Genomic DNA, 22,892 nt, shown 5'->3' on the forward strand with positions numbered 1-22,892 from the left:
TAGTTGTTCCGATGTTCAGTTGTGCGCTGTTCAGATGAAGAGATGAGTTTTTGTAGAGCAGATGTTTGTCTGTATCCAAGGAGCAAATGCCGAGCTATGGTTTTAAACTACTCGATGTGACGCGTTATCACCATGGATACAGTTTAAACACAAACTATTCAAAGAAGCGAATACGCATGCGCACGTGACGTCTAAAATGCACAGATTCACGCGGCTCGAGACCCAACGTGGGAATACCTGAGATGCGGATTGGGGTCACGCAGATGATGATGATGATGATGATAATTATTATTATTATTATTATTATTATTATTTTATGTTTGTTATCGTTATTAATTATAATAATAATAAAGTAATTACTATTATTGTATTGTTCTTATTGTTAACACATACACTTTATTATAGACCGTTGTTGCTCTAACTGTGTGAAGAGCTTTGTAAATATGAACACAGTACTCATAAATGCATGTCACTAACTGTCAGAGAAATTGTAAAACAAATCCAACAATCCCTTTGCGCCACCTGCTGGAGAATCGATGAAATGACATCAAGTAATCTGGGGCAATTTTTGTAAACGTTTTCTGTTATCAAGCAAATTTCTTGTCTATACTTTCTTTTTACCACTGTATTTTGTAATAAAGTTATAACAATAATAATAATTCATTATAATTCTATTCATTCATACAATTTCAGTAATTTATCTTCTTCAGTTTATAATAATAATAATAATAATAATAATAATGATGATAATAAATTGTAATCTGATTATAAAATAGAGAAAATATCAAGATAAAGTATCTTGTGTAAAAATGAATCTTGTGTTATTGCACAATTCTCATATGATATAGTAGAAATCCCCAAATGTATTGTCCAGTTTGTGGAAGGGGCTACTGGGAGCAGTGCTGGTTGTACAGTCTCACAGCAGCAGGGAGGAAAGACCTACAGTACCGCTCTCTCAAACACTTGGGGTGAAGTAGCCTACCACTACAGGAGCTGCCCAGGGTCATCAGAGTCTTCCAGAACCTGACCATCATCCTCCTTTCTCCCTCCACCTGCACTGGGTCGAGACTGCATCCTATGAAAGAGCTATCTTTATAATTTTATCCAGTCTCTTCCTGTCTGCAGCAGAATTGCCACTGCCCCAGCTGAAAAAGAAACATAAAAATGACAGATACTACCACAGAGTCAAAAAAGATCTTGAGGACTGCCCACTGCACTACAAAGGAACTGAGTCTTCTCAGCAGGTACCATCTGCTCTGACCTTTGTTGTAAAGTGCAGTGGAATTGTCTGTCCAGTCCAGTTTATAGTTGAGATGAACACCCAGGTACTTACCATTGAAACCAGAAGTTTACATACACTGTGTCAGAGCCTCTAAAATCTCCAAATTCACAAGTCTTACTCAGTGTGTGCAGTTCCACAAGGTACTGGTCAAAACTCACTCCTTGTGTCTGGTCAGCAGAGAAGAACTTGTATCTCTCAAAAGTGACATTCTTACTTGGCAAGAAGATTATGGAACATGTGCCACACACAAGACCTGAAATAATTATTTGGTCTGAAAACTACACACCTGGCAACACACAAACATCATCTGACATTCACTGAATTTAACTAGATGGCTGTTCCTGAGAAAATTCAGCAACTTATTATTTCAATCAATTTATGCACTAGGCTTTCTCACAACAAATCAATCTCACTGTTGGATATATAATCTAATGATTGTCAGGTAGTTCTAGGTTTCCCCTTGTTTTATATAAACTGTATCCGATACTGCCATCCTGTGGTGAGATTGAGAATTGACCTAATACAGGAGACTTACTAACAGGTACCACAGAGTATAGAAGTAAAGCATTAAGTCTCTTTATATACTTTCACAAGAAGACCAGCCTGTAACCACTTAATGAAATAAAATAATAAATGAATTAAATGACATGAATGAAATTTGTTTTTATACTTGTACTTCTTGTATATAATAAATAGCTTTTCTTTTCTTTTTTAAACACTTTTCAGTTTCAAACATCTGAATCAGTGTTTATAAGTTAGGTCTGGTGATTAAGTTCAGCTGGAGGATGTGGAAAGAGAACAAGGCCTGTCCCTACACTTTCCTTCACTTAAAGCACTCTGAAATTTCCTTCAGGATGAATGTAAAAGTTTACAGAATTGCCATATTTGGCTGAGGGTCTGTGTGCTCAGCTGTTTAAAGAGGCAGAAGGCCATCATACAGAGGTGGCAGCAGGAATAACACAGACTACTGACTTAACACCTTACTACACACTGTGTCACTTTAAATTTCATTCATCTCAGGTTACTTTTACAAGCATTACTGCACTTTAAAGCTTTGAACCCATGTGTGTACTTACCCCCACTGTTACCCATAGCCCCTCCCTGCATGCTTCTTATTCCTGTTGCACTTTATATATGTCTCGTCAGCACTATGAAATGTCATACATGTGTCTTAGACATTGAGTCTGAGAGAATTATTATTTCATCTCATCACACTGTATGTGGCTGCGATTATCTTGAAATACCGCATAGTTAAAGCTCTGTGAAGAGATTCTGGCACTTAGGTTTAAAACACTTAAATCCTCATTATTCCCATCCTACAGTTCTGTTATTTATTTTAAAGTAAATTGTTCTTCATAAGTATACCAGTAATTGTTAAGAAGTTTCTGTCAGTTCACATTTCACAATACAAATCAAATCCAGCTCCAAGAACAGATTCAGGGTCTAAGGTGATCTGTTATAAAGACGGTATAAGCTTTCATATAAGCATTTCTTTAATGTTAACTAATGCAGTAAATAAAGTAAGTTAACAGAGCCTTAATGTAAAGTGTTATCACAGTATGTTTATATGGTTTATTACTCACATAAATAATTGTAATGTGATAAATGTATTGATTATGTCCACTTCAAAAGAAAATCAGCTGAATCAGAATAAACCTAAGCTTTTAAACTTTATTTGTAGAAAACATTGTTTTCCTTCTAGGATTAAGCTCTTATTAATCCTCAATATTCTTAAATGGAGGCTTGTGCTCTAGTCATCTCAACAAAATTTGCATTAGTCCACCCTTACAGGGTTTTTTTTTTTTAACATTTCACAGGCTGAAAGGCTGAATTTGTCAAATGTCAGATTCATTCAATCACCACAAAACAAAAGACTTGAAGAAACCAACTCGGGTAAAACACCAAATCTATGCATGGAGTCCAAAATTCTGTGACCACATTAATAATCTGGGATTTTTCTTCAACTGCATTTTTTCCTCTTTAAAATATAGAAAATAAACAATAGTTAATTTAAGATTCTGTACTCTTTCTAGGTGTCTATTTAAAGGTGAGATTTTCCTCATGTCTGATCTTTTTTACTGAAGCATGTGTTCAAGTGACACTGATGCATTTAATCTAAAATGGCTTGTAAGGTTTTGCATAAACTTGTGGTGTCCATGCAGCTCAAATGCACAAACTCATTTAAAGCAAAAACGGCAACATGCTAAATGCTAGAAACTCAGAAAGGCATCTTACATAAATTTCAAAGATTTTACTTCAAGTTGGTGTCAAATAATATAATCTGCAAAACAAATGAATGTATTAAACTAGAAAAAAATGCAAAAAAGAAGCATTTTTCCTAGTGGTCTCAGACATTTGGACCCCACTATATATTTTATTATGGCCTTAGCAAGGCTATAAAGTGTCCACCTTTTATATATTTCTTTTCTGTTTTGTACATTCCTTATTTTGAAGGCTAGTGTATTAATTTAAGTGTGTTCATTTATGACAGAAATGGCCTCAATGTGTCTTAAAATGTCCTTGTTTTGTCTGTGCAGGCAACATTTATAACTGATTCCAGGTGTTTTGAGGAAATGCATCTCAAGCTCTGACATACTGCTGTGGCTGAAATTGATCTTTAAGACACTAATGTACATGGAAGTTGCTGGACAAAGCTCAGTCTGATGGTGTGGTTTTAGATCATTTGTGGCATATCTTGCTTCTTGTCATAGATAAATGTGAACTGTCTGAAAATGGAAAAATCGTGTTGGCAGTAGGACTAAAAGGCAACTGTAAGCAAACATTTTGATCAGTGGAGTTGAAATAAAGCTTATCTAACAGTTAGAACAGCTGTCCTGTGTTGTAATTATTTTATTGTTCATATTCTTATTATTAACATGAGTTAATCATAATGGACTTTTTACTGGACAATGGCAGCACACAGAGTGCTTACTCTAAATAAATTATGTTTATTATTATTTTTGTGTGATATGGTGATGGAGTTCTAACTGAAACACTACAAACTAAAATATTTCATCCTATCATCACATACTCTCCCATCCAGCATGTCTAGACAAACATGCGTACACATGCACACGTGCACACAATCTTGGTATTTCCAATGACCTTCGTATTGGTGTAGATATTTAATGGAACATGCCATTTCAGAGGCTTGTACCAATCACTGTAGTTACATAAAGCCCAGTATTTACAATATGAATAGGGAAAAATCATCTTCTGTTGTGACCTAAACCTTTATAAACTACTGTGTTGAGACAGTGTGTAGAATTCATGCACTTGTCAGCTGTAAGAGTGTTTTATATTCTGACTCACATGTCAACAGAAACAGAAGCTGAATAGATTCTGTATGAAGCCTTAAAAAATAATCAGACATGATCTTCCATGAGTGCATTCTCTGGACATCAAATAAACCCAGACACACCTCATATTTCTGCCCTTTAGATCTGGCAAAACGGTATAGAATAAGTTATTTATAGTTATAGTTAGTGCTGGTTTATATTGGTTTATACTGGTTAGTGCTGGTTTATACTGGTTTATACTGGTTTATATTGGTTAGTGCTGGTTTATACTGGTTTATACCAGTTAGTACTAGTTTATACTGGCTTATACTGGTTTATACTGGTTAGTGCTGGTTTATACTGGTTTATACCAGTTAATTCTGGTTCATACTGGTTTATACCAGTTAGTGCTGGTTTATACTGGTTTATACCAGTTAGTACTAGTTTATACTGGCTTATACTGGTTAGTGCTGGTTTATACTGGTTTATACCAGTTAATTCTGGTTTATACTGGTTTATACCAGTTAGTGCTGGTTTATACTGGTTTATACCAGTTAGTGCTGGTTTATACTGTCTTATACCGGTTTATACTGGTTAGTGCTTATTTATACCTGTTTATACCAGTTAGTGCTTTGTGGTTTAGGTATTAGAAAAAAATTATGGCTGCTTTCTAGACGTCCTAAACAAGTATGTAATTTTCTGCAAACCTGTCCCTGGGTCATAAGCCCAAGAAAAAAACATGATTTTGAACAGTGACCAAAATTAGTGAGAGGCTAATCAACCCACTATAAAATAACTTGTACTGATAGGTGCTGTAAAATATACTCCACTTGTTTGCAGCTGGTGTTTTATTATGTAGTAATAGTTGCAGTGGTCTGGGAAAATACTGGACTAAAACAGATGGATTTCAAGAGGAAATAATTTATCTGGGTCTGGGATCTTCCAGTGCACAAGTACCTTTATTTGTCTTTATTTATCATATTTTTTATTCACTGCCCTTGAGCATGAAGTTATTTAATTTCTGACCTAAAATGTTAGCAAAATACAACAGGTTTAAGAAATGTATGCCAAATACAGATTTGAAGAATTCAGACTGAACAAAAGTGAAGCAAACAGATTTCTTCAGCAGGGGGTATCTGTCTCGTAAGCTGTTTAGTGAAGAGTAATTCTGCAGTATGATTAATGCTGTCACACCTGACTAATGGTGTCTGAACTCAAGCGACCCTACACTTGGAATAAATGAGGGACGCTGTGTCCACCTGTGTCCAGGGGGTGATGTTTCACACCGAGGGTCTGAATTCATCTATCTAATAATCCCACTCCTAATCAAACCCAGCCTTAGATATGATTTAAATTATGGTAGAATAACTATGTTACTCACATGGGAAATGTCTCAATCAATAATGCTTTACCTTATGGTCCCCTTAAATGATATTATTTAACATTAGTTTACATAAACAAACCATGTATGTCACTATTAATATACACCATAAGCAATGCTAACAAAGACTAGTATTAGTTTGTGTGTTTTCTTTTAATGCACATTGTTAGCAAAATTCAGAACTGAGGTGGAGACCAAAGTTCAGTCATTTATCAACATTAAGCAACATGCTGTATTTAATATACCCTAATTTATGAGGACTTGTTTTAGTCGTTGAATAAAACATTAGTCACTGAAGGTGTATTTCATTAACATTTCAATAAATGTCAGTTAAATCATGTGTTAATGTACTTTGTTAAAAAATCAAGTGCAGTTTAATTATGCTGAAGCTCATGCTTTATTAATGTTAACTAATATTAAAAATCTAACCAACCTTGATTTTTGTGAACAGGATTTTTATTTATTTATTTATTTTGGAAAACACCTTAAAGGCTACTGATATTATAAACTATTTCTTCTTAAAGAGTAACCTTGAGAGTTCAGAGTAACTGCATTATAAATGATGTGCTACAGTGGTGTGATTTGGTGTAAACTGTAAATCCACATTTTTAGTCCTCTACAATTTAGATTTTCAGATTTTTATCTAAAGATTTCAGACTTTTTATACACAACTGTGCTCTGGATGCTTAAATGTAAATGTGCAATTCCCCAAATGTTACAGAGTTTGTTACATTTTGGAAACAAACTTTCCAAGACTACAAATATCTGAATTTTGTTTGATGTTATTTGTCATTTTTCACATTTTAGTAAACCTTAAAGTTTCTGAAGTTCTTTAAAAAGGATTTGTATATAAGTGAAAAGTTCATTTAGTGTTGTGTTGCTTTTTAAAGGAAAATTATACAGACATACTGATGACTAAAAATAATCAGAATGAGACGGTAATAGGAGCAAATGAAAACATTTATTAAAGTAAACTATATAAACATTATACAACTATAAGTTTATTTACAACAATATTATTTGCAGCTACTATTTATACTAATTACTATTTGCTGTTATCTAAAAAGACAGGGATAGAGGGATAGATTGATAAGGGACACTCTATGAGGGATGAGGGATATTAAAACTACTCCTTGGGTGCTGGGTTTACTGTACAGACCTGTAGGAAAGAAAAGAAAATACTTTAATATTAAGTTAATCAAAAATAAGAATAAAATTAATTTCTACTTACGTGTGGGGAGCTTGAACAATGTATAGAAAAGAAGTGAGGGAAAAGAAATGGAACAGAGGAAGAAAAGAGGAATTGGGTAGAAGGAAGGACATTGCTCAGAGCTTCCACACAATGTCCATCATCTTCTGGACACGCTGTCTGAGGAAAGGTCTCAGTTTGCTGGATAAGGCTGCTGGGTCTTGGTAGAACTCCGGGGGCTGAGTAAACAGCATTTCAGCAAGATCTGTAAGCTGGTCCTATAGACAAATTACATCATCACTATCATAATCCAACACAGTGTCACTGAGTTTAGGATACAATACTGAGAATCACAGCATCAGAAGATATTAGACACTTACAATAAGCACTTTAAAGTAGGTCCTTGCTGCAGGCTTCCACATGTCTACCTCCCACATGCTGATGAGTGCAAACATGCGCTCCAAGAATCCTCCCTTAAGCTTTAGGAAAGAAAGACAACAAGCTCCATTAATACCATGTCATATCAGGGTTAACAATATGGAAAAATAAAATGAGATGAAATAAACCAGGTTCTGAAACTACATTCAAGCATGGCTTTTAAATCTCCTGATAAGACTCTTACTGTCTCAGGTATTGAGCTGTTTGTGAAGTAGCCGAATAGAAGCAGCTCGAAAAAGATGTCCACGAAGTTGTAGTGGTGGACCTGCACAGAAAAGAAAAGTTCCAAAAAGAAATTAGCTTTACATAATGGAGTCCTGTTTTCAATCACATCAAAATCTTTTAGATTTAAACATTAGTCATGTTACACAAGCATTTATAAGCTTACATAGCACCCGGAGAGCTCTGCTCCAATCGAGTCCTGATAAGAAGGAGTCTTCAGGAAATGAATCAGAGCCTCGTAGGCCAGCTGTACACGACCTGCATCCTGTTAAAACAAACAAACAAAATAATCACTTTGGCTATAGTTTTCAACGTGGAAACTCATTTTAAACCCTAAAATGAAGCAGTATGTAAGCCTCAGCATGTCCAGTACTTTACTAAAGATACACAGATGATGTATTACATGGATCAAATGTCCAACTACTTCATATCCCAGAGCCCTAGGGTTATCCTAAGGCTGTGATTGTTATAAAATTAGCTTTTGATGCTTGTTATTTTAATTATTATTCCTTAATTACTCATTACCACATTTATTTAACAACTGCATCATTTTCAAGCCCAGTAACTGAAAGTATGTTGCACAAGGAAACAGTCTATCATCATTCTGAAGTCACCTGGTTGTTAACTGCTGACAGACGCATCACAATCTTCTTCCCCATAACGAACAAGAAGTTCTGATTGTCGATGCAGGTAAGATGAATCTGAATATAAGACAGCATACAATAGAAAATTAAAGCAGAGTGGACTTTACCTGAGTAAAAACAGCAGCTAAACAAAGGTTTTACTCACAGCAAACGCCTCACGGATCACATATCAGTTACCCCTCTCTCTGTAAGATGGTCCCTAAGAAACAAAAGATTTACATGCTTAGTGTATTAAACATACATTACACCTTCATACCATTAAACTGTGAAGATAATCGTACCAAGTAAAGGGCACCTCCATCTCCTCCTGGCTAAGGCTCTCCTCACTCTCCTGAAAGACACATTAGCAATAAATCATTAAAACTCACACAGTAAATGTTACAGCCTCCCATTCAGGGGAATAGCAGCATATGTAGATACACATCAGGTCTGAAACACAGAATTACCTCAGAGTTGTACTGTTCCTCTGAATCACTGTGGGGAGAGTCAACCTGCTCCTGCTCCCAGGTGGAGATGTTCACCTGACCATCTTTAGCCACATGCAGGAACGTGCAGGACACCAAGGGTCGCTGTTAAATTTAAAAAAAGTAAGAAAGAATAATTAACACTCTAGACCCATATGTTTAGAAAATTTCAAGAGTTACTATCTACAATACAGACTTCATGACATTGCAATAAATTTACCACATAATCCTCAAGTGGTTCGATGATGGTTTCCACCCGGTTACAGGAAATGAACTGCCACAAAAGATAATCCCTCACCTGTATGGCAGTGAACTGGTCCTCGATGGTGGTTCAATAAGGGAATCCCTGCAAATGACAATTAGCTGAAACTCAAGATCTACTTCACAAAAGTGTTCATCTAATAATCATTAATATCAATTCTCTTCATCAGAGTAACAACGATGGTGATTACCAGCTGGTCGAAGTAGCGCGTCTTGGTGGTTTTAAACCAGCAAAAACGACTCTCAGGACCCCTTATCATCCCGAGGAAGTATCCCTTAACGTCCACTGCCTAGAAATAGAGAAACCAAACTAAACATTAGAACTTGTAAAGAAGGATGTGTGTGCTTGTATCTCAGCTGTAGCACTGTAGAATACCCCAGACAGGAAGGTAAAGGTGCGTGCAGAGAGGAACTGGATATTTTGCCAGGCGCTGATCAGCTCACCAGCATCGAGCGTCTGTGAAATGAAGAGCATGATGAACATAACTGCTTCCTATCACAGCGATTTTATAATAACACAAGTAACATTCTCTCGCTTTCTTTACAATCAAAACAACCCTGTGAAATCCAGTGATCAGCTTTAGTAAATAAATGAAAGGTTTGGTTACCAGAAGGATGGGTGAAGATTCCTGGTCATGTTCTTTTGGAAGCAGCTGAAGGTTTGGCTCAACGACCTTAAAACACACAAACACCATTAGTAACTGCCCCTTACCTGAACCCCTTACCTGAATGCCAGGGAAACCGTCCTCACAGTTGTTATGGTAAGGGAATCCCTGCAAACGACAATTAGATGAAACTCAAGATCTACAACCGCATTTCATTTAAGTTCTCTTTTAATAATCGTTAAAGTGGAACCTCTTCATGAGAGTAAGAAATACTGTGATTACCTCGAGCATCCAGCAGTGTGCAGTTTCATGCCAGCAGAGACGACTCTCTGGACTCCTTATAAACCTGAGGATGTCTCTCCTAAGGTCCACTTGCTAGAAATAAAGAAACAAAACTAAACATTAGAACTTGTAAAGAAGGATGTGTGTGTGTTTGTATCTCAGCTACAGCACTGTACAATACCCCAGACTGGGAGATGGAGGAGTCTGCAGTGTTGTAGTCAACATTACAGCAGGTGCTGTTCAGCTCACCAGCACTGAGGGGCTGTGAAAAGTAGAACATGAAGATCATTAGTGCTTTTTATCATAGCAGTTTCACACTAACACTTTCAAACATTCTGTCACTTGTAAAACCGAGCGATCAGATTTAGTAAATAAATGACAGGTTTGGTTACCAGAACAACAGCTGAAGATGTGGAGTGAGTTTCTGTGGGCAGCAGCGGCAGGATTGGCTCAACAACCTTAACGCACACACACACACACACACACACACACACACACCCTTAGACAAAAGCAGCCTACACGTTTCAAATGTAGTTGAAATATTTTACTGACACCTACCTGGAGGACTGAGGGAGTATCTGATGATTCTCCCTGCAAATCCACAGGTTCTGCAATAAATGAGTTTCATGTAAGTTCAATTACAACTAATATTTTCTGTTAAATCTACAACATTAAAATGGCCAAGTTTATTAATTAGTAGATAGGTAGAGAGAAAGAGAGAGAGAGAGAGACCTTGTAAGTTTTACTCCCCTATTTACATCAACGGGTCTGAAGTAGAGCGTGTCTCCAGCTTTAAGTTCCTGGGTGTCCACATCTCTGAGGATCTGTCCTGGCATCTGAACACCTCAACTCTGGTTCGGAAGGCACAACAGCGTCTTTACTTCCTAAGGAGACTGAAGAAAGTTCACCTATCCCCCAAGATCCTGACCAACTTTTACCGCTGCATCATTGAGAGCATCTTGATGAGCTGCATCACAGTGTGGCATGGCAGCTCCACGATGTGTGAAAAGAAATCTCTGCAAAGGGTTGTGAAAACCGCCCAACGCATCATCGGCACCCAACTACCTGCCATTGGGTCTCTTCACCACAGTAGATGTCTGCGCAGAACACACAAAATAATCAAAGACTCCTCCCACCCGAGTCACAAACTGTTCAACCTTCCATCCAGGAGGAGATACAGGTCCATCCTCACCAGAACCAGTAGGTTTAGGGCCAGTTTTTCCCTTCAGCCATAAATCTAGTGAACTCTACACTACACCACTAGGACACTCATGTCTTTCTACACTTACCACTTTACAGTTCTGCTCCACTCTGTACATTCTGTTAATATAATATTTTTCACTGTTAAACATTCTGTTGTACATTCTGTTATAATATAATTTTTTCTCAGTGTGTAATATAATTAATGTACATATTGTCCATTTCATAGATTACACCTAGTATTATCTATTTGTCTATCTATTTATATACATTTACATATACTATATTTATACATACTATATAATATATGTATATTATCTGTTACTGTTGTACATACATTTTACATAATGCACACATTTTTAGCACAATTATAATTACACCTGTCACTTTATCTACTGTAAATATTACTTGCACATACTTCTCTATGCGCACTCTGACATAGCCTTATTTATCGATGTACATATTTACATATTTATCTGCACCTGTTCATTGGCAGAATTTCTACTATTTGCACTTCTGGTAGATGCTAAACAGCATTTCATTGCTATGTACCTGCACTCTGCAATGACAATGAAGTTGAATCTGTCTGTCTGTCTGTCTGTCTGTCTGTCTGTCTGTCTGTCTGTCTGTCTGTCTATCTGTCTGTCTGTCTGTCTATCTATCTATCTATCTATCTATCTATCTATCTATCTATCTATCTAATGCACAGGGTTTCACGCTGTCCACCAGGCACCTCAAAAGCGATGGGCCAAAACCTTCAGATCTGAACGTTTGCGTGCTTCGCTGCATGTCAAAGCTTTTCCATAGGACAGAAATACCTGTTCTTGTCTAGACCTGATCGGTGAGCAGTACACCCCGTATGGCTTGCCAGCTCATCACTGTGCAAACACATTCACGCACTCGCTCATACCTAATAGCAATTTGTTTCAGCTGATCCACCTACTGGCATGTCTTTTGGAGGTGAGAGGAAACCGAAGAACACCGGGTGTACATGCACGGGGACTCCGGACAGACTGCAAACTTGTGACCCTGCAGCTGAGAGGTGGGACCTCTTTTAAATCTTTTGAGACAGTCTGTGCAGACATTCTGTTGACGTTAAAGCGAATTTGTTTAAACTGCTGTTTCCTCAGGTGTAACTCATCCGGAATTGGCGTAAATCGGCACTAGAGGCCAATCCTGGGTGCTGCACCCAGCCGCACGAGGCCCACACATCTGTCTGTGTCTCTCTGGTGGTCTAGTGGCTAGGATTCGGCGCTCTCACCGCCGCGGCCCGGGTTCGATTCCCGGTCAGGGAAACGAGCTCTTTTTCGCTAGCGGCCGCAAGAAGCTGACGCACTGAAACGGCGTGCTTCCCGGAGGCTGGTAAAAGCTGTCCTTCGAGCCGGATTTGAACCAGCGACCTAAGGATGTCCATTTGTAAGCACCTACAGTCCTCCGCTCTACCAGCTGAGCTATCGAAGGGAAGGCTCAGAGCTGTCTTTTGGCAGCGACCTGGCAAACGGGACCCCTGGCGATTTTGTCTGTTACGAGCCACATTGCGCAGCGGTTTCAGGGGCGCTAGGCCAGATTTACTGGGGCCTATAAACGTGCTTGTTGATGTTGGACCCTTCTTCACCGACAAACTTTACAATCCCGTTTGCAATCTCAGGTTTCTACGCATGGCCGCCCTCGCCGGTGTGTTGACTTAAACTAAGTAAATACAGAGAGGACCTAATGCGCAGGGTTTCACTCTGTCCACCAGGCACCTCAAAAGCGATGGGCCAAAACGGTCAGATGTGAACGTTTGTGTGCATCGCTGCACATCAAAGCTTTTCCATAGGACAGACATACCTGTTCTTGTCTAGACCTGATCGGTGAGCAGTACACCCTGCATGGCTCGCCAGCTCATCACAGGGCACTGAGCAAACACATTCACGCACTCGCTCATACCTAATAGCAATTTGTTTCAGCCGATCCACCTACTGGCGTGTCTTTTGGAGATGAGAGGAAACTGGAGAACACCGGGTGTACACGCACGGGGACTCTGGACAGACTGCAAACTGGTGACCCTGCAGCTGAGACCTCTTTTAAGTCTTTTGAGACAGTCTGTTGATCTTAAAGCGAATTTGTTTAAACTGCTGTTTCCTCAGGTGTAACTCATCTGGAATTGCCATAAATCGCCACTAGAGGCCAATCCTGGGTGCTGCGCCCAGCCGCACGAGGCCCACAAACTCATCTGGGTCTCCCTGGTGGTCTAATGGCTAGGATTCGGCGCTCTTGCTGCGGCGACCCAGGTTCGATTCCCGGTCAAGAAAGCAAGTTCCTTTTTTGCACCCGGCCAGAGCTAGCGGCAGCACACAAACGGCGTGCTTCCCGGAGGCTGGTAAACGCCATCCTTCGAGCCGGATTTGAAACGGCAACCTAAGGATGTTCATTTGTAAGCACCTACAGTCCACCGCTCTACTAGCTGCGCCAAAGTTCAATAGTCTGCTTCGGGTGGGGAAGAAAGGAAAAAAATGGGGAAGGAGGGGAAGGAAGAAAAGAGAGAAGAGAGAAGAAAAGAAAGAAAGCAAAGGAGAGACAGAGTGCCACGTGATTTATATGCACCTGTTTTGTAATTTTTTTAATTAAAACAAAAACCTACCAATATTTATATTATTAAATATATATGTTGAAGCACACACCTAAATAAACTTATAATGATAAAACAAAGAATACATTCAAGTCAGGTCAAGAATCTTTTATTGTCCTTCTGACCACATATAGCTGATGCAGTACACAGTGAAATGAGACCATGTTTCTCCAGGACCCTGGTGCTACATAAACAACATAACATAATTACAAAACACAGAGCTAAGGACGGAAAGTAAGCTGTCCTAGCTTCATAAAGGACATCGTGTGCAACATGGTGCAAACAGTGCAAGACAAAAGACAGTGCAAAGAGACAATACAGTACGTATAGCAGCAGTTGAATAATGTGCAAATACAATTTAAATAATAAATTATTTAATACATGTACCCTAATAATAAATACAAGTGACAAATTATAAAATAGCAATATATTAAACTATAAACAAAACAGAAAAATACTATTTAAACATCAAATATTTAAATATAGAATACAAGTGCTATATGCAACATATCTATATTTTCTTTATTTTTTTGAGCAACTGTTCTGTCATCATCTCTGTCACTGGACAATAAATTCTGGCCTTGTCTTGGCTATGTCCAGTTGCTGATGTCCTAGAACAACCACACTTTCTGCAAGTGTCGGCCTTCACCTAATGTATGCACGTGGTTGACGTGGCACAGGTGGTTGAAATGCTGTTGGAGGAACACGGCTTGGTTGATGGACCATCAAGTAGGGTGGAGCGCTGCTGGGCTGGGGAGTGCTGGTTGCTGAGGCTCCAGGGTCCATGTCCAGGGTCCGAATGCGGGTTCGGTGTGGGGACCATGCTTGATAAAAGTGCTGGGCTCGATGGAAACAGCACCAGTTTGTGCCAGTATGCGTAAAACATGATGAAAAAAATATACATTAACAGTCTACATATATGGCAGTAAAATTTAAGCAGTGGGTAAAGAGTTTAGGTGAGATATTTCAGATGTAATATACTGAGATATTTACATACCAAATTCTCCTCAATAACTTGAGTGGGAGAATCTGAAAAAAGTCATGTGTCCACAGGCCTGCACTGGACATTTACTTATCTGTAACATTAAAAAAAAAACACTGTCAGTTGGCACAAAACCTAAAGATTACACGGTATGGCTTTGTCTTTTCTATACATACCCTCTGGTGAGGAGCAGGTCTGTCCCCAGCTGCAGAGGGACACACACCTGTACTGGAAAACTGCCATGGCCTTTTGATTTTTGAGGCTTTAGTAGTTGAAAATCTGTGAAAGTTAAATTCAGCATGTTGAATTGAATAATATCATAATTAAATAAATAAAAACGAACAACATGCAATTCCGTACAATTTCCAGCCCTCTTACATTATAAATTGTACACTATATTGCCAAAAGTATTCTCTCACCTGCCTTGACTCGCATATGAACTTAATTGACATCCCATTCCTAATCCATAGGGTTCAATATGATGTCGGTCCACCCTTTGCAGCTATAACAGCTTCAACTCTTCTGGGAAGGCTATCCACAAGGTATAGGAGTGTGTTTATGGGAATTTTTGACCATTCTTCCAGAAGCGCATTTGTGAGGTCACACACTGATGTTGGACGAGAAGGCCTGGCTCTCAGTCTCCGCTCTAATTCATCCCAAAGGTGTTCTGTCGGGTTGAGGTCAGGACTCTGTGCAGGCCAGTCAAGTTCATCCACACCAGACTCTGTCATCCATGTCTTTATGGACCTTGCTTTGTGCACTGGTGCACAGTCATGTTGGAAGAGGAAGGGGCCAGCTCCAAACTGTTCCCACAAAGTTGGGAGCATGGAATTGTCCAAAATGTCTTGGTATGCTGAAGCATTCAGAGTTCCTTTCACTGGAACTAAGGGGCCAAGCCCAGCTCCTGAAAAACAACCCCACACCATGATCCCCCCTCCACCAAACTTTACACTTGACACAATGCAGTCAGACAAGTACCGTTCTCCTGGCAACCGCCAAACCCAGACTTGTCCATCAGATTGCCAGATGGAGAAGCGCGATTCTTCACTCCAGAGAACGCGTCTCCACTGCTCTAGAGTCCAGTGGCGGCGTGCTTTACACCACTGCATCTGACGCTTTGCATTGCACTTGGTGATGTATGACTTGGATGCAGCTGCTCGGCCATGGAAACCCATTCCATGAAGCTCTCTGCGCACTGTTCTTGAGCTAATCTGAAGGCCACATGAAGTTTGGAGGTCTGTAGCGATTGACTCTGCAGAAAGTTGGTGACCTCTTCGCACTATGCGCCTCAGCATCCGCTGACCCCGCTCTGTCAGTTTACGTGGCGTACCACTTTGTGGCTGAGTTGCTGTCGTTCCCAAACACTTCCACGTTCTTATAATACAGCTGACAGTTGACTGTGGAATATTTAGGAGCGAGGAAATTTCACGACTGGATTTGTTGCACAGGTGGCATCCCATCACAGTTCCACGCTGGAATTCACTGAGCTCCTGAGAGCGACCCATTCTTTCACAAATGTTTGTAAAAACAGTCTGCATGCCTAGGTGCTTGATTTTATACACCTGTGGCCATGGAAGTGATTGGAACACCTGATTCTGATTATTTGGATGGGTGAGCGAATACTTTTGGCAATATAGTGTACATAAAAATGCACACTATGATGAATAATACCAGTACACTATGATGAATAATACCAGTACACTATGATGAATAATACCAGTACACTATGATGAATAATACCAGTACACTATGATGAATAATACCAGTATGGTATGATGAATAATACCAGTACACTATGATGAATAATACCAGTACACTATGATGAATAATACCAGTACACTATGATGAATAATACCAGTACACTATGATGAATAATACCAGTACACTATGATGAATAATACCAGTACGGTATGATGAATAATACCAGTACACTATGATGAATAATACCAGTACACTATGATGAATAATACCAGTACACTATGATGAATAATACCAGTACACTATGATGAATAATTTTTTGTATACTTATAACGCATATCAATACATGATACACATCGAGGCATGGATTTAAACAAAAAACAGCTCTTACCTGGGGCGGTATAATGTTCCAAATCCTCCTAAAAATTAAGGTTAATCACAGCACATGATTATAATAGTCCAAAAGTTATTAAAATAAACAGGTAAAAACGCGATATACGAAAACACACACTGCAGGTGAAAACACGTAACTTGAATGACACGTCACTGCGCGTGCGCGATTTGATTGGCGGATTCATCCGTTTCCGTGGGCGGGCCCATCGGCGCGAACGAACGCGATTAGCGGAGAATGATCAAATTGCGAGATATTCGATTGGCTCGGACGGGCGTGGCCATCATTGTCTGTCCATCTTTTCAGCGCAGGGATTGGGGAAGAAACATGTAACGGATGTAACGGGCCGATGTGATTGGCCGAGAAAGATTTCCCCGATTTCCCGGGGGAGCTTTGATTGGCTGGCTGACCATGCTTACATGTCCGTACGAAGCCCGAAACCTCTTCACTCACTCTAGCTGACGACACACACACACACAGCAGCGGTCTGAAGTCCGTGAAAAATACATTGTTGCTATTACCGTTTAAGCGATATGTTGCTTAAACTATTGCAAGAAATTCTGAAATAATATATAAATACAACTCTGAGCGGGTCTCGAACCCGGGTCTCCAGCATGGGAAGTGGGTGCTCTACCAAATAATAGCACACTTAAGCACAACATGAGCAACATTTTAGCGTTGGAACTAATATATATATATATATATATATATATATATATATATATATATATATATATATATATATATATATATATATATATATGAGATATGTTGCTTAAACTATTGCGAGAACTTCTGAAATAATATATAAAGACAACTCTGAGCGGGTCTCGCGCATGGGAGGCGGGTGCACTAACAATGTACCACAAGCGATGAAAGCTTTCACTGGCAAGTAAACTTATTAAGATGAGGTTTACATCACAGCACGTAGCACTACACTCCGTTACAAATATAAAAGCTATACATGCTTAAACTATTGCAATACATTCTCAAATAATATATACAAACTAAAGTCACAGTTAAAATATGAAATCTAAACTAGTGTGTGCGCTGGGAACAGTTTAAAGATGATGCATCCAACCTCTTCCTCACTCTAGCTGACGTCACACACACACACACCCACCCACCCACACACACACACACACACACACACACACCCACACAAAGTAGCGGTCTGAAGTACGTATTGCATTTAAAAATTAATATAAAATAAACTATAATACTTATCAGCATGAAAAGTAATAGCACACTTAAGCACAAAATGAGCAACATTTTAGCGTTGGATACGACTTAAAAAAACAAACCTCTTCACTCACGCTAGCTGACGTCTCACACACGCGCGCACACACACGCGCGCACACACACACACACACACACACACACACACACACACACACACACACACACACCCACACAAAGTAGCGGTCTGAAGTACGTATTGCATTTAAAAATTAATATAAAATAAACTATAATACTTATCAGCATGAAAAGTAATAGCACACTTAAGCACAAAATGAGCAACATTTTAGCGTTGGATACGACTTAAAAAAACAAACCTCTTCACTCACGCTAGCTGACGTCTCACACACACGCGCGCACACACACGCGCGCACACACACACACACACACACACACACACACACAGCAGCGGTCTGAAGTCCGGGAATAATACATTTACAAATCCATATAAAAAACTATAATATTTATCAGCATGCAAAGTAATAGCACACATAAGCAGCACTGGAACCATGTTTCTAGCCATTACCGTTTAGGACTAGTAACCTTTTACGTGCTTGTTTACGACATCTACAGATGCTCGTTTACGGCACCTACCGAAAATCTCAGAGAAAGACCGAACTGTACAGAAACCAGGAAGTGAAGTCCGTGAAAAATGCATGTACAAATTAATATAAAATAAACTACAATACTTATCAGCATGAAAAGTAATAGCACACATAAGCATAACATGGGCAACATTTTAGCGTTGGAACCATGTTTCTAGCTATTACCGTTTAGGACTAGTAGAGAGTCCAGGAACCGTAATAATAATAATAATAATAATAATAATAATAATAAAAAATAGTGACGATAACAAGAGTGTGATTGCGTAAGCAATGTTGCAATGTTGCATTTCCAGGAGAAAATGCGAGTGTGATTGCGAATATGTTGCTTAAACTATTGCAAGACATGCTCAAATAATATTTAAAAGCTAAAGTCACAGTTTAAAAAGTTTAAGGTAGTTTATGTGGCTGTAGAGTAAGAATTCAAGCTGTAGGAACAGTTTAAAGATGATGTGTCCTTAAAAAACACCTCTTCCCTCACTCTAGCTGATGTCACACACACACACACACACACACACACACACACGGTAGCGGTCTGAAGTCCTTGAAAAATACATTTAAAATCCATATAAAATAAACCAATATTTTTTTTTTCACACCAATTTTTTTTGTTACATGTTTTTTAAATAAGAAAAATGTACTTTATAAATAACAAATAATGTATAAAACAATAATAATACATAATAAAAGAGAATGTAAAGAAATAAACTGGTTTTACGTTGAATTTACGTTGAAGATCAGACGAAGATGATGGCGGAGGTGGAGGAGATTGGAGGAGGAGGGTGGCGTTTTTCATTTCGTGCTCTATCGCTTAATTTAACTTACTCGCTACACACTTAATGCTACAATTAATTGCTAAATTTAACTTACACACTATGCTACACTTTATTGCTACTTTTTTTTTTTTTTTTCACTTCACCTAATCATCTTCATCTCTGACTTTTGCCTTTTTCGCCACGCCCTTTCACTTGCAGGGCGTTTCAATAAAAACCTGTCCAAGGAGGTTTGTTTCTTCCTCCCTTTCAAAATGTTTGGAAAATGAGTGAGGAAGTGTCGTTACACAGCGCCAACGCACGACCTGGAGTGATAACCATGTGAACTGACCGCTCGCTGGGCTACCAAGTGGCGGGTGGCGTAAGCTCGCTCGCTCGTAACTCAGATCTCGGCTCATATCTTAAAGCAAAAAATTGAGCGAGTGACGGCTCGTATCTCAGAAAACTCATAAGTTGAGTCACTCGTAAGTCAAGGTTTCACTGTATATATATATATATATATATATATAAAAATATATAAATTGTTCTGAGAACTTCTGAAATAATATATAAGTACAACTCCGAGCAGGTCTCGAACCCAGGTCTCCAGCATGTGAGGCGGACGCTCTACCAAATAAGCTAAACTGCCACTTGTAAAGTCATTGAGATCAGTGGTACTAATACTTTACATGCACTACCACTAGCCACCATCAAATACACAATATACGATATACACGCTAAATATGCTTAAACTATTGCAAGACATTCTCAAATAATATGCAAACTAAAGTCACAGTTCAAATATGTCTATTATCGTATTATCAGGCGCTCTACCAAATAAGCTAAACTGTAACTTATAACACTATTGAGATCAGTGGAGTAATGTTTTACATGCTTGTTTACAGCATCTACAGAGGAATGTTTACGGCTTCTACCAAGAAACTAAACTGCAGCTTATAATACTACTGAGATCAGTGGAGTAATGTTTTACATATCTACAGATAACCAAAAAAAACCCTCATCCCTCACTCTAGCTGACGTGTCACACACACACACACACACACACACACTAGCAGTCTGAAGTCCGTGAAAAATACATTTAAAAATCTATATAAAAAGTATAATACTTATCAGCATGAAAAGTAATAGCACACATAAGCAGCATTTTAGCGTTGTAATCATGTTTCTAGCTATAATCGTATTATCGGGCACTTTAACAAATAAGCTAAACTGCAGCTTGTAATGTTATTGACATCAGTGGTACTAATATTTGACAATATTTTACACGCGTCTCCAGCATGGGAGGCAGGCGCGCTAACAAAGTGCCACAAGCGATGAACGTTACAAATATAAAAGCTATACATACTTAAACTATTGCAAGAAATCTTCAAATAAATACAATCTAGCATCACAGTTAAAATATGAAGTCTAAACAAATTAGCGAGTGCGCTTTGCATTTAAGCATAAGTCCGTATGAAACCCAGGAAGTGAAGCATAGCTAAAGTTTAATGTAGTCTGTGTAAGTAGTATTTACCAACACCGCATTGCCTGCACCACCGCTAGCCTCCGTTACATATATAAAAGTTATACATGCTTAAACAATTGCAAAACATTCTCAAATAATAAACACAAACTAAAGTTACAGTTAAAATATGAAGTCTAAACTAACCAGCGTGCGCGCTTTGCTGAAATGTCCGGGAAGCCCAGGGAGTGAAGCATAGCTGAAGTTTAAGGTAGCATGTAGCGGTACAGTTAGAATTCAAGCTGTAGCAACAGTTTAAACACGATACTACCTTAAAAAACAAACCTCCTGTTTACGGAAGCTACCGATAACCTCCGACAAAAGCCGAACTGTGTGCACTCTTTTTAAATGTCCATATAGAAACCAGGAAGTGAAGTCCGTAAAAAATGGATTTAAAAATTAATATAAAATAAACTACAATACTTATCAACATGAAAAGTAATAGCACACTTAAGCATAACATGATGAACGTTTTAGCGTTGGAACCATGTTTTTAGCTATTACCATTTAGGACTAGTAGCGAGTCCAGGAACCGGAATAATAATAATAATAATAATAATAATAATAATAACGAGTGACGATAATCACTTACGCAATCACACTAATTAGCTATTTGGCTAGCTAGTGCTAGTTATAGCTTGGCATTCGTGTTTTTCTGAATGAAACCAATAGCATATTGCATTAGCTATTTCGCTAGCTAGTGCTAGCTATAGCCCGGCATTCGCGTTTTTCTGAATGAAACCAACACACACATGCACACACACACGTACACACACAACTGTACACACACACACACCCGTACACACAAATCTGTACACACACACACCTGTACAGGTGTTCTCACATGGCAGCGTCCTGCCATCCAGAGCACACCAACAGTGTGGGGCCCAACAACGTTGCTAGTGCTAGCTATAGCTTGGCAATCAAGTTTTTCTGAATGAAACCGATAGCATGTTGCATTAGGTATTTGGCTAGCTAGTGCTAGCTATAGCTCGGCATTCGTGTTTTTCTGAATGAAACCGATAGCATTTTGCAGAAGCTATTTGGCTAGCTAGTGCTAGCTATAGCCCGGCATTCGCGTTTTTCTGAATAAAACCAATAAACACATGCATACACACACACATACAGACACACACACATGCACACACGCACACACACAGACATATACACACCTGTACAGGTGTTGTCACATGGCAGGGTCCTGCCATCTGGAGCACACCAACAGTGTGGGGCCCAAAACGTTGCTAGAGCTAGCTATAGCTCGGCATTCATGTTTTTCTGAATGAAACTAATAGCTTTTGGATGAGCTATTGTGCTAGCTAGTGCTAGCTATAGCTCGGCATTCATGTTTTCCTGAATGAAACCAACAGCATTTGCACAAGTTATTGTGCTAGCTAGTGCTAGCTATAGCTCGGCATTCGTGTTTTTCTGAATGAAACCAACACACATGCATACACACACACACACCTGTACAGGTGTTCTCACATGGCAGGGTCCTGCCATCTGGAGCACACCAACAGTGTGGGGCCCAAAATGTTGCTAGAGCTAGCTATAGCACAGCATTCATGTTTTTCTGAATGAAACCAATAGCATGTTGCATGAGCTATTGTGCTAGCTAGTGCTAGCTATAGCTTGGCATTCGTTTTTTTCTGAATGAAACCGGTAGCATTTTGCATTAGCTATTGCGCTAGCTAGCTATTGTGCTAGCTAGTGCTAGCTATAGCTCGGCATTTGTGTTTTTCTGAATGAAACCGGTAGCATTTTGCATTAGCTATTTCGCTAGTTAGTGCTAGCTATAGCTCGACATTTGTGTTTTTCCGAATGAAACCAATAGCATTTTGCATTAGCG

At 39.0% G+C, this 22,892-nt stretch overlaps 1 long non-coding RNA gene and 2 other non-coding genes across 3 annotated transcripts; 1 reads left to right on the forward strand and 2 right to left on the reverse strand.

Annotated features, from left to right (window-relative positions):
- Nucleotides 1-10,040: 10,040 nt before the first annotated feature.
- On the reverse strand, nt 10,041-10,717 carry LOC131359106 (uncharacterized). The gene is made up of 4 exons (XR_009205742.1): nt 10,605-10,717; nt 10,439-10,504; nt 10,228-10,308; nt 10,041-10,139 (listed from the first exon to the last, which is right to left on the reverse strand). It is a non-coding gene; the product is annotated as an uncharacterized LOC131359106 (long non-coding RNA).
- Nucleotides 10,718-12,469: 1,752 nt separating this feature from the next.
- On the forward strand, nt 12,470-12,541 carry trnae-cuc (transfer RNA glutamic acid (anticodon CUC)). The gene has a single exon. It is a non-coding gene; the product is annotated as a tRNA-Glu (tRNA).
- A 77-nt stretch (nt 12,542-12,618) lies between these two features.
- Nucleotides 12,619-12,707, reverse strand: trnay-gua (transfer RNA tyrosine (anticodon GUA)). The gene is given in 2 exon segments: nt 12,619-12,654; nt 12,671-12,707. It is a non-coding gene; the product is annotated as a tRNA-Tyr (tRNA).
- Nucleotides 12,708-22,892: the final 10,185 nt, after the last annotated feature.

Source organism: Hemibagrus wyckioides, linkage group LG09 (assembly GCF_019097595.1).
Source record: "Hemibagrus wyckioides isolate EC202008001 linkage group LG09, SWU_Hwy_1.0, whole genome shotgun sequence".
Lineage (NCBI taxonomy): Eukaryota > Metazoa > Chordata > Actinopteri > Siluriformes > Bagridae > Hemibagrus > Hemibagrus wyckioides.